General features: G+C 51.4%; 1 protein-coding gene across 1 annotated transcript in view; it reads left to right on the top strand.

Moving 5' to 3' along the window:
* ARHGAP35 (Rho GTPase activating protein 35) overlaps positions 1–15515 on the top strand; it is a 120652-nt gene that overhangs the window by 94550 nt on the left and 10587 nt on the right. The window lies entirely within an intron of this gene.

The raw sequence follows: 15515 nt of genomic DNA, 5'->3' as shown, positions 1-15515 counted from the left end.
TCCCTCTCCCTCTCCCTCTCCCTCTCCCTCTCTGCTCCTCTCCCCCACTCGAACTGTCTCTCTAAATAATAAGAAGAATAACGACAACAACAACTATTGAATTGTGTACTTTCAACAGGTGCATTGTATGGTATGTGAATTGTATCTCTATAGGGCTGTTACATAATGACAACAACAATATGGGTAGAGGATAAGATGGGTAGATGTTCTGCTCTAGGTTTGTACTTAAAATTTCTCCGTTCGTAGCAGCCAGTACTCATTCAAAGGTCGGTCCTTTGAGAAGAGATCTGTCTGCCAAAGATTCTTCACTGCCTGATTTCTCTGCTGTCTCACGCACCCTGGGACTGCTCCATCGTTCAGCCATGGAACAAGCAGGGGCCGGCAGAGACAGCGACAGCGTTAGAGCCTCAGTGACTCTGAGAGAACATCTACATCTGGGCCGTTCTGAGCAGCAACAGGCAGAACAACAGAGAACACTCTCTTCAGGGGTCTAAAGACCCCGAGTTGAACCATCCCGACCTAAATAACTGCTGAATGAATCGCTTCCGTGGGTGTCCTCAGCCTCAAAGAAGCAGTAGATTTTCTTCCTCAGCCCCAGGTTTCTGAACTCATGCCATTGTTGGATCTCTGTGCTCCGTGTATTCCTGGGTTGGATTCAGCATCTGAGATGACCTCCGTTTTTGTTTCTGTCTGTCCTTTCCACTTTCAGGAGTCCTTCTCTGAGTCCCACTCTCCCACCTGCCCAAGGCAAGATGAGGGGTTGGCACCAGAACCAGTAGGCTCTCTGCTGCTGGTGCACAGCCCTGTACTGGTGCTGCCACTTTGCTCCTCTGTGTCCTGCGATGCTGCTACACCATAAGGAATTCCAGGGCAGGAACTGCCTCTTCTTCGCCTTCACCTGGCGTGGCCCTTCACGTGTTGTGGGCACCCGGGTGTTTATCGAAGGAGTAAGTGACTTCTTCCTCCTGTGCACGGACTTGGTTAGATGAGGGCAGAGAAGGAAATAAAGTCGCTAGATGCAAGATGAATTCCTGAGGATTGATCACTTGGAGATCTCTCACTGGCTGGAGCCCGTCATTTTTGCTTTTCTTTCTCCTTGTCCAGGTGGCCGTATTGCACACAAGTTTTGTTTCACCTTTGAAGGCTGTAGGATGCTTCTGCCACAAGGGCTGTCTTTGTGGAGTTTGGTGAAATGTTTGTTGTTGGAGGGATTTATATTGTTAGAGCAGATAACTTGGGGAAAAGCAGATTCTCAGACCCCTGGAGTCAACTTGAGGGACTGTGCAAGCAAGTGTATTTTGTATTTAGAGGCGCTTAACCTAGGGTCTGTGGATGGGCTTCTGGAGATCCGCGAACCCCTGAAAATCAGTGCGGAGGTTGTGTGTGTGTGTGTGTGCGCGTGCGCGTGCACGCGTGCACGCATGCACACTGTGGCTAGACTGAATGTGCAGTCGTGTTCGTCAGGTGAGCAAGGTGAGGGGAGCCTCCTCCCAAAAGGTTAAAGATAGCTCTGCAGCCACGTGTTTGTGGCATACCTGCCGTATGACCCAGAGCAAGCCAGGATGACGGCACACCCTTGTCCTCAAGGAGTTTATGGTCCAATAAAAGCAAAACGACTTGGCCCTAAACCACTCAGAGCTGACGAGAGAGAGCTCTTTGAGGGCCGGGAGGTAGAGTTCCCCTACTTAAAGGGTAAGTAGTTGGGAGGTGATTGAGCCTAGCTGGAACAGTGTTCTCGTCACAGCACCGGGACAGGAGAGACCCCGTAGCTTCCCAGGGATTCCGTGTGCCCTGCTGGCCAAAGAGGGTAGATATAGTCCACCCCCAGCTTTACTGTGTGCCTGTCCCCTCCCACTGGGTCCTTCCCAAGTGAGAGTCACTCACTGGTCACGTATGCTCATGACAAACGGCAGTAAAAGTGTTTTTATGCGGTAAGGTGAGCTCCTGGCTTTATTTCCGAGGTGTCGCCTCCATATTGTAGATTGAAAAGAGACGACCATCAGGGGTCCCTGAGTTTTATCCCTCCTCATAGAGACACGGCCTAGCGCACGTCTCTATCTCTTCCTGCGTCTTCACGGTGAACATGAGAAAGCCTCCCAGTGTTCGGGAACGCTTGGATACGTGGTTCACAGTTCTTCAGAACACCCCGGCCCAGTCTTCCCTGGAACTGCCCTCCAGAAAACGCCACCAAACTCATCCATGGAAAATGGCTGCTTAGTGTTTGGAGTAAGTAATACGCGTGTAATTTTCAGCTTCGTAACTGAGAGCAAATTACAGTGTCGCCCTGATGGGAGACAGCAAGACAAAAGGCCAAACTATTACTTGAGCTGATTTCCTCCAGCTGTTGGTGAACTCCCAGGTTGCTTGATCTAATTGGGAAATGCTCTTTATGCCGCACAGAGCCTTGCCCAGAGAGGGGACATCTGTGGGCAGCGTGACAGGTGTGACCCTGAGCGAGTTCTTGAACGTCTAAGGCTCGGTTTCCTGGACTGTAAAATGAAGATGGAAACGGCTCCCTTGCAGGGGAGTCGTGGGTATTACGGCAGATAATGTGGGCCGAGGGCCAGTTTGGAGCTCACATCGCCAGGGCCAGCGCTGTTTCCAGGAGTCTCATTTTGTTCTCATGGCGGCCCTCTGAGATGGGCGTGATTTCCGATTTCTGATAAGGAAAATGAGATTCAGAAAGGGAAGGTAGGAGAGCTGGGATTCTAACCCAGAGCCATTACCCTCTTAGCTGTATTGCCCCCCCCCCCCCCCCCCCTTTGCTAGGAATTTGAAGCCCGGAGAAGATCGTGGCCTGGCAGCTCCCGGAGCAGTGGGGTCAGGCCGGCTGATGTTGGACTCTGCTGCCTGCACCACACACCCTTCTTCCTCTCTAACCGCATCAGAGGTTTTTTATTTTCCTCCTGACATCGGATATGTGAGGTCTTTTCCAGCACCACTTCTCCAGCTCTCGGACACCAACTAGGTGTCCTACAGTTCACTTCCGACGCTGACTCCCCAGGGTTACTTACTGTAGGACTCAGCAGGTTTAAGGACTCAGTCTCGCAAGCCAGTCCTCACTTCAGACGCCATTTGCGAGTATGGAATCCCCGAGTTACCCACGCACACTTCTGTCTGACCTGCCACGAAGTCAGGGGTTCCCTCAACCTCCCCCTAGGTTCAGTAGTTCGGGCGAACGCCTCACAGAACCCTGGACGGTGCCGGACAGACCCTTACGGTTGGTTACGTGGGATGCAACTCCGGAAGAGCTGAACAGAAGAGCTGCTAGGGCATCGTACACGTGCGCTCTCTGAGTGTGCCACCTTCCCGGCACCTTGGCGTGTTCCCCAACACGGCAGCTCTCCCAGCCCTGTCGTGGAGGGGTTTTACGGAGGTGCCGTTAGTTAGGCATAGTTGATTAGGTCGTTGACTGACTGTAATTGGGCTGGATCTCCAACCCCTCTCTTACGGAGGGGGGCTGAAAGTTGTAACCCCTTTAATCAAGACGCGGTCTTTGTGGTCACCAACCCCCACCGCGAAGCTGTCTTGAAGCTGTCTAGCGCCCCGTAAGAGTCACTCATCAAAAACTCAGGTATAGTTAGAAAGGGCTCGTTATGAATAACAAAAGACACTCTTATCTTTAAGGAAATTCCAAGGGTTTTAGGAGCCCTGTGCCAGGAACTGGGGACAAAGACCAACTGTGTATTTCCTGTTATACGACACTGCCCCTGTCCGTCTTCCCACAGAGTGCCTAAGTTTAAGGTCTTGCCGGTGGGCTTCCTCTGCCCCTCTGAGGGCACCAGGGCCGAGGAGACAGGTGTCCTCCAAGGCTGGGAAGGAGAAGCCGGAAGGGAGCAGCCGGAAGAACCCAGCCTGGGCCAGCGTGCCCCTCCGCAGCCCGGGGAGAGCCCTGTGCTCGTGCCGCTTCTTCCCAGGTCACCGTACAAACCTCATACGCTATTAATCTCAAAGTACCACTAATCCCTTTTTAGAAGAGAGGAAACAAGTCCTGGAGTCCTTTGGGCAGAGGCCACTCGCAGCCCGTCGGAATGGAAAGGACCCACGTTCCGGCTCTTTCTTCTGTGCTTCGCACTGCTGAAGCTGTGAGCTTTGCTCATCCGACTGAACAGATTCAGAATTTTACCAAGTTCTTTAACACTTGGGAAACTGCTACCCTAAAAAAGCGTCCATATTTCTATCCACGTGCATCGTAGTCATATTCTAGAGCTATCATGGAGGAGATCTGGTGGAACTGGAGCCGTCAGATCCAGTCGGTTATTTCCCTGCCGTCAGCCCAGGTCTCTGTAGTTCTGTCTTTCAGAGAAGGCAGCTGATTTCAGTGCAGATGCTCCCATCTATCACTGTAACGGTTTAATAGGCGCAGTTACGACTTGGGTACACCAACAGGCTTTATGGAGTAATTGCCATATTTATACTGCTTTGAATTGATGATAAAGTGCTGAAATAGGTGTGTGGTTTCATCTGCTGTGATTTTTATGGGGGTTCTGTGTTCCTTAATCTCCCCACCCCCTGTGATTCTAGGTTCGCTGGCAAGTTGCTGGCCCATAACCTAAATAGTGTGAAAACAAAGGTTTTTCCACTCTTTTTGACTGCCTCTCATGTGCCCCTTTCTCACCACCCTCCTGTTTTCTGGTCACTTGTAAGTTAAACACAGGCACTTGCGTTGTAAAAATGCCCCCATGGGGCACCTGGTGGCTCAGTCAGTTAAGCGCCTGACTCTTGATTTCGGCTCAGGTCATGATCTCATGGGTTCGTGGGATCGGGCCCCACCTCAGGCTGTGTGCTGACAGTGTGGAGCCTGCTTGGGATTCTATCTGTCCCTCCCTCTCTGCCCCTTCCCTGCTCAGGCTCTGAATCTCTCACTCTCAAAATAAACAAACATGTCTAAAAACTGACTTATTTAAAAAAAAAAAATGCTCCCTTGCCATAAAAGCAGGCAGTCGGCCCCACTTTGGCCTCTTCCAGATAAGCAGGGTTCGTGTGGCTTGTGACTCGGCGTTGCTAGCGGATTTCCTCAGGACCCAGTGCCCTGATCTGCACAGCGCGCCCTGGCAGGCCGCCTGGACAGCCCGGCAGCCAGAGAGAAGTAAAGCTTGTTTCACAGAGTAATCCTGCCCTTCCAGCCAAGACAGAAATAGTCTGGGTGGAAGCCCAGATCCCCGAGACTGTTCCGACAGACCTGCCTGGCCTGGCCGTTCCGGTCGTGCCTCCCCTCTCGGCAGCGGTGAGCTCCGTCAGGCAGGCTGCTCCCCCTTAGCGAGCGGCCCGGACACACGCCGCGTTTGCTCCCGCAGTCGGTTCTGCGGGCCGCCCGCAAGAGCCTCTCCGCCCCCGCCTGTGCCCCTGAACTGTTGCCTGAGGGGAGCTCTGTGGCCCTCGCCCTCGCTCTCGGTCCCTGTCTGTCCTTCGTGCCTACGCGTGTGCATGTGGGAAGGGGTGCAGCCCACTGTGGGGGATCCCAGCCAAAGCCAGACTATGGCCCCTCTCTGTAAAAGTGAACAACCAGGGGCGCCTGGGTGGCTCAGTCGGTGAAGCGTCCGACTTGGGCTCGGATCGTGATCTCACGGTTCATGAGTTCGAGCCCCGCGTCGGGCTCTGTGCAGACACGCTCAGTGTCTGGAGCCTGCTTCTGATTCTGTGTCTTCCTCTCTCTCTGCCTTCCCCTGTTCGCGCTGTGTCTCTGTCTCTCTTGAAAATAAAAGAAAACATTTTAAAAATTTAAAAAAAAAAAAAAAAAAAAAAAAAAGGTGAACAACCCAGATCGGAAAGCCACACACAGAGCAGCAGGCGACTAACCCCCGGGAGATGATAAATGAATTTATGAAGTCCCCGTGACCTCTGCAGGGACTAGTGGAGATGGGGAGCGCAGACCCTCACCCGGTGCATAAAGGAAGGTAGGGGTTGGACACAGTTGTTCATGAAACATCTTTTCCATGCTGGCCAGGCCGGAGGCTTTCTCTTTCCCACATTCCACGGGCCGGGAAGGCCTGCCAGTAGCCTGGAGGCCCGAGGCTGTCCGCTTCCTCCGTCTCTTCGACCAGAGAAACTGCACATTCAGTGTCAGGCACTTACTTCTCTTTCCCTCCATTCTGGGCCTAGTTGCTGAATGCCTTCTTCCGGTATGAGCGGCTCTGCCGAGTCCGGGTACCTAGACGGGTAATCAGAAAACCCTCCCTGCTCCCATGGCCTACTGGGGGCCGGCACGCAGCAGATAACCTCTCGGCTGCGCGGGGACTTTCCGGCTCGCCGGTGCCCCGTAAGAACGTGCAGAGCGAGTGGGGTGTGGGGATTGAGCACAGGCTCCGGGGCCAGACTGCCTGGGTTCGAGGGCACCCCTGCCGTTCGTCTGCCGCATGGCTCGGTCTGTCCCGCTGTAGAATGGGCACCATAACAATGGTAGTCTACAGCTCCCGGGTTGTTACGAGGCCTTGCTGAGACGGGGCACGTGAAGTGCTTATCCCTGAGCGTGGCCCGTCGTGGAAGCACCGCGTCAATGGAAGCACTTACCGTAACACGCTTAATTTAGATCTGGGGGTCGGGGGAGTCCTCTCTGAGGGAGCGACGTTTAGCCAGCCAGAAGCAATGGGGGGAAAGGTAGAAGTAACAACCTGCAAGAAGGCCTTGCGGAGGAGGATCCGGTGCTTCCAAGCCAACACGATGGGGGGCTGGGGGGCTGGGGAGCAGGCTGGGCTGTGACGCAGGCCACCCCACGCCACGTGCGGTATTGTGTCCTAGACGCAGAGCGGAAGGATTGCCGGCCGGTGGGGGCTACAACCCCCTTTTCTGCCTGAGGATTATAGGCCTCTCACCTATGAAGAGTGCTCATCTTAGTGAGGAAAGGGAAACCGGGAAAGGAAGGACACCGGGCTGTGATTGGTGACATCTTTGTCCCTTTCATGGTTCATTGGGAATCAGGAACCTGAAAGAAGTTAACCTCTGCCCTCATTAATGCTTGGGAGGAATCTGCCCGTGACCTCAAGGGGCCGCTCTCCTTGGGGGCCTGTTGGAAAGGAAGTTGGCATTATATGCATGGGGCTGGGGCTGGCAGTGACGCACTACCTCTGCGCTGGTTGGAGCTGTGTCTTTGTCGGTAGCGCTTTGTTTAGCCAGTGAGACCCCTCACCGTGGTGGCCCCAGCTCGCCTCAGAGCCACACTGCCGTCACCCCTGTGCCACTGGGCTTGTGCGTGTGCCAACAGAGCCACACCCGGAGCCCGAAGGATGCTCGAATTCTTGGCAGAAGGGTCTCCCAGCTGCTCCCGGCTTGGAACGTTGGTTGCTGCTCTGCTGGGTACGGTTTGCTCAGCTCGACTGTGGGTCGCACTCTCCTCTCCCCTCCATCCCGGGCTGCCCAGAACAGGCAGCATCAGCTCTAGGCTGACCTGAAGTTCACTTTGTCGGCGTGGTTTCTCAAACCCATCTTTCGGGGTCTGCATTTTCTTGAAAATCAGGAGAAAAATACAGGGCCCCTTGTTTGGCTCAGAGCAGAGTCCAGAAGCCCTCTTTCACAGTTAAATGCAGTAAATACATGGGGAGCTTATAAAGGATCAGCCAGATGCTAGAGCCATATGATGCCCCAGACCTGGTGTGATATTTTCATCTCTTTCCCCCAGATCTCTTCTCTCCCTTCCTCCTCAGCCTTGAGATTTATGACATGACTGTGTGTACGTACAATAGAGTTGGAAATTTATAAAGCCACAGTGCCTACTTGTGGGGCTAACACCCGGTCAAGCAGTCATAATAGAGTGTTAGTGGCATTCTGTCATGGGGAGAGAGGAGGTCTGGCATTGCCAGAAACAGATCTTGATTGACGAGGGAATTACCGAGGGAAGACAGCTAACAAAGGGGCGCTGGCGGGGCCAGAGTGACCCTAGTGTTCGATTAATAGAAGAGCCAGAAAATCATTCCGAGCACATCCAAAACAGGAAGGCAACGGGGAGATCTGGCGGGGACTCTTTCGTGTCATCAATAGTAGAACTGCATCGTAGGAATAAAGCAAGGACCCTTCCCATTGGCTGCTTTTTATGTGGCGAGGAGGTGGCATTTTTTCTGTGGCGCTTCCTCCTCACCCTCCAAGTGACAGATGAGAACACGGAGCGGGGTGTGAATGAAGAGATGAATGCGTAGGACTACGCAGGGGATGGAAAGTTCTCAGAGCCCATAGTGGATCGATCTGGCATTGGCAGGATGTAACCTCCATACCACATTCAAGGGAGAAGGGACCGGGGATTAGCGTTGCAGATAGTAGACCCCTTGCACAGTAATCGGAGACAGAGCCTGAGCGAGCTGGTTCAGATCCTGCCCCCACCACTGACCCAGCTTCATGGCTTTGGGCAAATGGCTCAGCCTCACCAAGCCTCCATTTGCTATCTGTAAAATGGGAATAAGACCAATATTTACCTTAAAGAATTAGTGGGCGGATCCACTATGATAATTCTAGTGAAGAGCTGAGAAAACTGCCGGGTACATAGTAAGCCCTCAGCAAAAGTTACCTGTCATCGTTTTCTTACTGCCATTGGCCTTCCAGCGTGCCAGCCATTCGTATTCCCCCCTTGCACGTGTGTAATCTCAGTATTTGCAACGTCTCGACCAGAGTCCTTAATAAACAACCCTGTTTTTGACAAAGTAGCCGAAGCTCCGAGAGGTGAGTGATCTGTCCCCAGTCACCCTGCCAGCTGTGAGGCAGAGCCAGGATCAGAATCACGGTCACTTTGGTGTCGAAGCCCAGGCGTCTTTTAAAATATTTTTCTGCAGACTGGCTGGTTGGGGCTCAGCCCTCAGAACAGGCCCTGCCTCTAGGCGCCACTGCCGTCGAGGCTTGTGAAGGGTGTAGAGCAAGGAGGGGGACAACAGCAGCCGTTAAACTGCTCTTCCTCACAGCAGCAAAGGTGGGCGTGCATCCGTTCCATGGTCAGGTGAGCCGCAGCGAGGGTCAGGATTCGAGCCCGTGTCTCCCGGACAACAAAAGTCAGGTGCCCCTCCACTTGCCGGCTTGCTTTCCACTCAGATCATCCGGGTAATAGCTACTGCCTTAACCCCAAGGTCTCCCGAAAGGCACACCACTAGGCCACGGTGGGGGAGCTGTTCTGTCTGTTGTGCAGAGAAGGAAAGCCAGGGGGCCGGGACCCCATAGCTAGCAGGTCGCTTCTGCTCTTGACCTCCGTGTTCCACCGCCCCTAGCCCTTTCGTCTTCCTCCAAGGTGGGGGTGCTGCGGTGTGACCCTCAGAAGGAAAGACCACGTGTGCTGCTGGCCTGCGGCCCCAACGGAGGGCATCTTCCTCCTCCCCAGAGGTTGGCCCTCTTCAAGACCGTTTAGATTTTATGGTCGAGGGAGTTGCCTTCTCTGCCGAGTTCCCAGCGCCCCTCTGGGCTTGTAATTTAGCCCACCTGTGACTTTTTAGTCTTAGATGCATGGACGAGAAGAGTACTCTGTTAGATGGGTTTTCAGCCCCCAGAAAAGTCAACAAAAGTTATTTCATAGTTAAGGCCTGTCTCGTGTGGGCCACTTAGAGCACCGGCGGCACCAATTAAGTTTTTTCTAAAGGACTGAAGTGCTGAGTTTTTATACCTAAATATAGAACGTGAAAAATAAACAAGTCAGAATTTATCTTAGAAGAGGAATTGATTTGTTGCTAGAAAGGAAACTTGGGAGGAACGGAGTCCTGGTGTGAATGAGCAGAGGCAAAGCCTGACGTGGGCCGACTGCGGAAAGCCTCCTGGCCACGAACGCTGGTGCTGAGAAGTGGTGCTTGGGATCCAAGAACATAAACTCGTTTGGACATTTCAGAAGATCAGACACGTGCCCTGGCAGGAGGTGATTCGCCCCCCTCGGTTTCTAAGCTCCCAGTGTCCCTAGTGCTCCGGGTGCCAGGGAGGAGCCGGGGTCAGCAGCCACTCTGACGGGGAAATCAAGGGTGAAATCTGCTAGTTCTCGGGCCCATGGGGCGTGCCTCCTGGCTGGCATGGGCGGGCCATCTAGCCTTCTTCTTAGGTCATCAGAGGAGTTTTGAGGAAGACCACACCTGAAAGGCTCTGGAAAGGCACTTAACTGCCATGTAGGGGCTTGGTAAATATTCAGCGAAAGAAAGAATAAGGCCCTTTTGCCTTTCTCTTTACTATTTTTTAACATTTTTATGAAAGTCATACATGGCTGTGGGTGTAAAGTTTAATACATTAAAGGCTTGCTCACGTTACGAAAAAGCAGCGGTTTAATACTTTTGAAAATGCTTTGTTTCCAAAGTATCCAGTATTTATTTTGCCTTGTACATATTGCCTCCCAGTTTTATTGAAACGTCGAATTTAGGAGTCTGAGATCTTCAAGGTCTGGGTCATCTTCTACAGTAGCGGTTATCAAAATGGATGGTTCCCCGACCGGCAGCGTCCGCACTGTCCGGAAATGTGCTAGAGATCCACGTTCCGGATCCCGCTCCGGGGTGATGTTGTCGGAATCTCTGCGGCAGAGCCCGGGCGCCTGTATTGCAGCCGGCCTTCCCAGGGGTTCTGACGCGTGCTCAGTTTGCAGAACTGGTGATTTAGAACAGGGTAAAAGAACGCAGACTCTAAAAGTCAGGTGGGGTTGAGGTCACAGCCCAGCAGCTCTCTGACCTTGCCCGTCTTACTTTTACCTCTTAGTCTCTGCATTCCCGACTGTACGATGGGATCGGTAATAATCTCTCTGAAGAGGCTGTTGTTAGAACTAACGTAAAAATGCACAGCAAGCGCTTGGCATCGTGCACCTCACACGTAGTAAGCATCCAGTGGGTGCCTTGGTATTGTTGTTGTTAGCTATCTTCCTAGACCAGGTGTTAATATTTTTAAACAGAAACCCTTGACAAATGGCTGTCCGGTGAAGAGGGAGCTCAGAAGCTCTGGCCCAGGCCAGCGAATGTCAGCTGTAGGTATTAGATTGTTATTTCATATATTGAGAGAACGTTTCCCTTCCTGCAGTTTCCATTCTTAGTCGTAGCCCTGTTCTCCAGAGCAGTTGGACAAGACTGTTCACGTAGCAGTTGTTGAGGTATTTGAAGAGAGTGACCTAGGCCATTCTGAACTTTCCCTTGTTCTGTTCCCAAAAATTAGCTTTAATGGAGAAGATATCTGAAGGGCTTTTTCAGATAGGACTTTTTTAAAAGGAAAGAAAAAGGACTGTAGGTGAGGCCCTGCTTTGCTAGCGGGTCTTTGGAGATTTCTGCGGAGACGCCTCAGAGTTGAGGTTGAAGCTTCTCAAGCAGACTTGCGGGCGTGGAATGGATGTGTCATCGGGGCACCGCTGGCAAGGGCTTTGCTTCCTGCTGGCAGGCCTGAGCCACAGGCGCCCCCCACCCCCCCCCAGGAGTGTTTCTCTGTGGGTCCCGGGAGGCGCAGCCCGGGGAAGCCGGTCCTGCTGTGTCAGGGGCCGTGGTTCTCAGCTGTATCGCTAGCCCTGGGCTCTGTTTCGGTAGCGGCCTTTGTGGTGTTTGCAGTCTGTTCTGAGCTTTTGTTTTTATTTAATTGATGTCTGATTAGTAGCTGTGAAAAATTGTAGTGGCCAAGCAGATGATACCTTTCCTAAATTATGCTGTGGCGTTGTGTAGGGCAGCAGCAGAATTGCTATTTTAAAATGGCATTTCGTAAAATAAACACGTGTCCCGATTACAGGAAATACTAAGTTGATGATGAATTGACGCTGCGGAGCTGGCCTTGCGCTTGTAAATGCCTCCACTCTCGTGATCGTCCATCTAGTGAGGTTTGAGCAGGCCCACGCCTCGGATAGTTTCCAGAGAGCTGATTTGCAGCTTGTTTTCTGCCCTCCGGCGCTGGGGCAGGTGGCCACAAGGAGACAGCGCAGAGGACTTCTCTCCACGCTGGAGGTCAGAGTGGCCAGAAGATGGTGAATGGCCTGAGGCTGTCAGGATCTTCCGCAGTTCCTACGGGGCCTGTCCACACCTGGGGCTCAGACCAGGGCATTGCCACATTCTTGAGGGACTTTTAAGGCCCTGCCATTTGTGCCGTTGTTTCCTGTGTGCTGGAGGGAGCTGATATTCAGATAAAGGGAAGAGTATGTAGAAAGTAGGTTGTATTTTCAGCCTATAGGAGGTGAAGCCTTGTGCCTGCTGACACATAACACAGGGCTTGCCAAAACGTTAAAGTGTGGATGATTGTGTGTGTGTGTGTGTGTGTCTGTGTGTGTGTCTGTGTCTGTGTGTGTGTCTGTGTGTCGTATGTGTGGTTACCTGGGATGTGAAATAGGTAAAAAGTTTAAATATGTCTGAGACGCTTTGGAAAAGTCACTAAGAAGAAAAGAGACCATTGGAAATTTACTAGGTCCATCCCTGACTCTGACCTTTGGGGGTTGACAGCATTAGGGGATGTGCCATCTCAAAAGCGACCCAGAATGGCGAGGACCAATGGACTTCACTCAAGTGTGGCCTATCTTCTGCGGGGAAGACTGTGGTCTGGACCCCAACCTGTTGGATAGATTCCAGACATCTTCCGGAACAGCACTGAGGCAGAAGGGTGACAGAGGCCCTGGACTTGGGCTTCTTATCATCTGTGCAGTTTGGGGCGAGGATTTCACCTTTTAGAATCTTCCTTTTCTCATCTGTGTTGTCACTGTCCAGCAGCTCCTACCATAAGGGCTGGAGGGTTCAGGGGCGTCATCGTTTATTGAGTGAGTGAGTGAGTAGGTGGATGTGGTGGGGAAGCACCCGGCTCAGTGCACAACATAGAGACACTCCAGAAACGTCAGTGCCGAAAGGGAGGCAGTGAGCAAGGTTGCCGAGCGGGGTTCGTCTGGGGCCTCAGGTTTGGAAAGCGTACGTACTTCTCCCTCCCCACAAATGCAGTGAGGGCAGCTCCTTTGTAGCCAGGCATTGCAAGGTAGGGTGTCCTTACGGCTGGCCCGTTAACCCCCTTTTCTCTGGGGTGAAAGGCCTATGTGCAATTAACAGCTTTTAAGCCAGAGAATTGATGACTCTTGCTTCGATGTTCTTTAGAGTTCACCTGCTACTGTTGTGGGGCCCCAGAAATAGGCTGCTGCTTTTATCTTGCCTGATGGGTGCCTCTCCAGAGGCAGTAATTACGGTCATAACTGACATTGAGACACTTGGCTCTCAGGAGCTCACTAATTGACTTCCGGGCCTGGTCCCGTCTCCACTGCCCACACTGCCTTCTGGTGTTGGCTCCGGGGCACATCCTCAGGGCCCCTTCAGCTAGCCAGGGTTGCTCGAAACCGTAGTCTTCAGGAGGGGCCAGGCTTGGTTTAGCCATGAGATCCCACTCTGCTCTTCACTGTGACTTCCTCGTCCTTTAGAACTGTGGTCTCAGGGGCACAGCCGTGGCCTCTCCTTCCCTGAGATGAGGACAGTGGAGGCAGTAGCCAGGGCCTGGACTCCACTTTAACCTGAGCGGTGCTTCCTGTGCCGAGGGGTTGAGAGCTGAAGGGTGGGGTGAGTCAGTCTCTCACCTGATCCTTTGTGTTCTTCTGTATTACTTAACTACATTTTAAGATTTTTTTTCCTTACCTAACGCTGTATATACTAAATCAGTTATAAAAGGATCACAGAGCTAAGTGAAAAAAAAAAAAATTATAAAAGAACAAGAAAGAAATAGAGAGTACCTGCTCTAAAAATAGGAAAAGCTGTTCAAAGGTAAAAACAAAGGGAGACATCCGGGCGCCTGGGTGGCTCAGTCAGTTGAGTGTCGGTTGACTCTTGGTCTCAGTTCAGGTCATGATCTCTCAGTTCGTGAGATAGAGCACCTCATCAGGCTCTCTGAACTGATAGCACAGAGCCTGCCTGGGATTCATTCTCTCTCTCTCTCTCTCTCTCTCTCTCTCTCTCTCTCTCCCCCTCTCTCTCTCCCCCTCTCTCTCTGCTCCTCCACTGCTCGGGCTGTCTCTCTCAAAATAAACAAACTTTTAAAAAAATGTCTAAAGACAAAGGAAGACTGATAAAGAAACAGACTGGTCCTGAAAACCTAAAAATTTTAAATTACATACCTCAAAAAATTCATTATACATATTTAGAAGACACATAACAAAAGGGGAATGTTGTAACATTAACATAGTTCCTTACTATTCAGAGGCCTCTTTCAAGTACACAGTGAGAGGGACCACTCGTAAAAAATGAACAAGAATGACAAGAACAGGGGCGCCTGGGTGGCTCAGTCGGTTAAGTGTCCAACTTTGGCTCAGGTCATGATCTCACAGTTTGTGGGTTCGAGCCCCACGTCGGGCTCTGTTTTGACAGCTCAGAGCCCGGAGCCTGTTTCGGATTCTGTCTCTCCCTCTCTCTCTCTGCCCTTCCCCTGCTCATGCTGTCATGCCCAATCTCTCCCCTCCTCCCCCCCTCTCTCTCTCCCCCACCTCTCAAAAATAAATAAACATTTTTTAAAAATTAGGGACACTTGGGTGGCTCAGTCGGTTGAGCTTCCGACTTCAGCTCAGGTCATGATCTCACAGTTTATGAGTTCGAGCCCTGTGTCGGGCTCTGTGCTGACAGCTTAGAGCCTGGAGCATTCTTTGGATTCTGTGTCTCCTTCTCTCTCTGCTCGCGCGCACGCTCTGTCTCTCTCTCTCTCTCTCTCTCAAAGATAAATATTAAAAAAATGTTTTTTAATAAAAAAAAAGAATGACAAGAACATGAATAGGAAATTCACAAAGTAAGAAACACACATTGCCAAGAATCTGTTAAACTTACTAGCTTTCCAGAAAACAGAAGAAACATAATTGTGGGGTATTTAAACAGAAAAAAAAAACTCAGGAAAAACTAAATGATTAACAATAGGACTGTTTTTAAAGTTACTGTATACTTTGATGTCTTTAAAAGCATGTTGTAAAGAATAGTTAATGATTAGAATAAGCTCACAACATAACTTTGTAAGTGAGAAGGTCAGGTTAAAACACAGCATTATCTCCCATTTAAAAAAAAAATTTAAAATTAAAACTCAAGGGGCACCTGGCTGGCTCAGTCGGTAGAATAAGGAACTCTTATTCTCGGGGTTGTGAGTTCAAGCGCCACGTTGGGCAAGGAGCCTACTTTAAAAGAAAATTAAGGGGGTGCCTGGGTGGCTCAGTTGGTTAAGCGTCCGACTTTGGCTCAGGTCCTGATCTCACAGTCTGTGAGTTCGAGCTCCACGTCAGGCTCTGTGCTGACGGCTCAGAGCCTGGAGCCTGTTTCAGCTTCTGTGTCTCCCTCTCTCTTTGACCTTCCCCCGTTCATGCTCTGTCTCAAAAATAAATAAACGTTAAAAAAATTAAAAAAATAAAATAAAAAGAAAAAGAAAAGAAAATTAAGGGGCACCTGGGTGGCTCAGTCGTTTGAGCACCCAACTTCGGCTCAGGTCACGATCTCACAGTTCGTGAGTTTGAGTCCCACATCTGGCTCGCTGCTGTCAGTGCAGAGCCTGCCTTGGCTCCTCTGTCCCCCTCTTTCTGCCCCTCCCCTGCTCGTGCTCTCCCAAAAATAAATATTTTTAAAAGTTTTTAATTAGGGGCGTCTGGGTGTCTCAGTCGGTTGAGCGTCCGACTTCGG

This window comes from Panthera onca, chromosome E2, assembly GCF_046562875.1.
Source record: "Panthera onca isolate mPanOnc1 chromosome E2, mPanOnc1 haplotype 2, whole genome shotgun sequence".
NCBI classification, from domain to species: Eukaryota; Metazoa; Chordata; class Mammalia; order Carnivora; family Felidae; genus Panthera; species Panthera onca.
The sequence above is the reverse complement of the archived record's forward strand: the minus strand, read 5'-3'. Positions and strand labels throughout refer to the sequence as shown.